The sequence below is a fragment of the Balaenoptera musculus genome, chromosome 2 (assembly GCF_009873245.2).
Source record: "Balaenoptera musculus isolate JJ_BM4_2016_0621 chromosome 2, mBalMus1.pri.v3, whole genome shotgun sequence".
NCBI classification, from domain to species: domain Eukaryota; kingdom Metazoa; phylum Chordata; class Mammalia; order Artiodactyla; family Balaenopteridae; genus Balaenoptera; species Balaenoptera musculus.
The window spans coordinates 111,348,963-111,349,330 of NC_045786.1; positions in this window are offsets into that span (position 1 = coordinate 111,348,963).

Here is a 368-nt window from a genome sequence, read left to right on the forward strand (position 1 = left end):
GATGACAGGGGCTTCCCTGGTGGCGCAGTGGTTGGGAGTCCGCCTGCCAATGCAGGGGACACGGGTTCGAGCTCTGGTCCGGGAGGATCCCATATGCCACAAAGCAACTAAGCCTGTGCGCCACAACTACTGAACCTGCGCTCTAGAGCCCGTGAGCCACAACTACTGAAGCCCAGGCGCCCAGTGCCCGTGCTCCGCAACAAGAGAAGCCGCCGCAATGAGAAGCCCTCGCACTGCAACGAAGAGCAGCCCCCGCTCGCCGCCACTACAGAAAAGCCCGCGTGCAGCAACAGAGACCTAACTCAGCCAAAAATAAAATAAAATAAAATAAATAAATTAAAAAACAAAAAAATGCTACAGCAGGAGAG